This window comes from Mastomys coucha, unplaced genomic scaffold (assembly GCF_008632895.1).
Source record: "Mastomys coucha isolate ucsf_1 unplaced genomic scaffold, UCSF_Mcou_1 pScaffold6, whole genome shotgun sequence".
In the NCBI taxonomy this organism is placed as follows: domain Eukaryota; kingdom Metazoa; phylum Chordata; class Mammalia; order Rodentia; family Muridae; genus Mastomys; species Mastomys coucha.
Window position 1 is genome coordinate 43715452 of NW_022196912.1, and position 1334 is coordinate 43716785.

General features: G+C 39.7%; 1 non-coding gene across 1 annotated transcript; it reads right to left on the bottom strand.

Annotated features, from left to right (window-relative positions):
- Positions 1 to 274: 274 nt before the first annotated feature.
- On the bottom strand, positions 275 to 406 carry LOC116081350. Its single transcript, XR_004114842.1, has one exon. It is a non-coding gene; the product is annotated as a small nucleolar RNA SNORA17 (small nucleolar RNA).
- Between the last annotated feature and the right edge of the window lie 928 nt (positions 407 to 1334).

Genomic DNA, 1334 nt, shown 5'->3' on the forward strand with positions numbered 1-1334 from the left:
GACCCCCAGACCTAAAAAATACCAGACTGGTGGTCATTGTAGGCTAGCTGCCTTCAAGGATTCATGGCAAAGGCCTGATGTTTGTTTTCAGCTCAGTCCACCCACTCAAGTAGCCTCTTACAAGGTTTGTCTGTCTTGTGCTCACTCCCACCCAGGATCTGTAGTCTCACAGGCAGGGTTCTTCTAGTCTCTGGCTTGATTCCAGTCTTGAGAGCCCATCTGGGCCTGCCTGTTACCAGACTGGTGGTCATCTCAGGCTTGTTTTTTTCCAGGGAAAGTTAGGCTATTAATCATTTAGATGACCATAGGTCAACTTACTCATCACAGATGTACCCTTTCTTCTTTCTGCTACCTACTAATATACATGTGACTCAGCAGCCACACATGTAATGACTCTAGAGGCAATATATTTGTTTTTTAAAGTAATTTTTGGAATTTGAAAATTTCATACCATGTCTTAATACAACCCTCTCACAACTCCTCCCAGATTCTCATTTTTTCCCTACTCAACCAACTTGATTTTTTTTCCTTAAGAGTTTTACTTCTATTTACTTTTACAGCTCAAGAAACAATCTAAGTTGGGTGTGATAACACAACTATACAATCACAGCACTTGTGATGTAGAGGAAGAAAAATGAGGATTTATAGGCCATCTTTGGCTATGTAGTGAGTCTGAAGGCAATTTGGGAACATAAGGCAATTTCTCAAACTGCAGAAAGAAATAAAAAGAAGGAAGGAAGGGATGGAGAGATGGTTCAGTAGTTAAGAGCACTGACTGCTCTTCCAGAGGTCCTGAGTTCAATTCCTAGTAACCACAAGATGGCTCACAATCATTTGTAATGGGATCTGACTCCCTCTTCTGGTGTGTCTGAAGAGAGAGACAGTGTACTCATATACATGAGAGAAAGAAAGAAAGAAAGAAAGAAAGAAAGAAAGAAAGAAAGAAAGAAAGAAAGAAAGAAAGAAAGAGAAAGAGAGAAAGAGAGAGAGAGAAAGGAGAGAGAGAGGAAGGGACACAGGGAGAGAAGGAGGAAGCAAAAAAGAAGGAAAGAACTTAGTTTAGAAGTATCCCATATTCACAATAACTATATGGTTATGTCATCTTTGTTGGTAGAGTTGTTTGAATCATCTGTGTTAGTACTGATTTACTGAGTGGCTGTACTTAGGTTACCAAGTGTAGATGTTGATTATATGTACATATTTAACTGCTTCAACTTATTCACTCTATATGTGTGCTCACCAGCAAAGCATGTGTGATAGTTTGAATAAGTATGATCCCCCATAAATTCATGTGTTTGAACGTTTGGCACATAGGGAATGGCACTTCCAGGAAC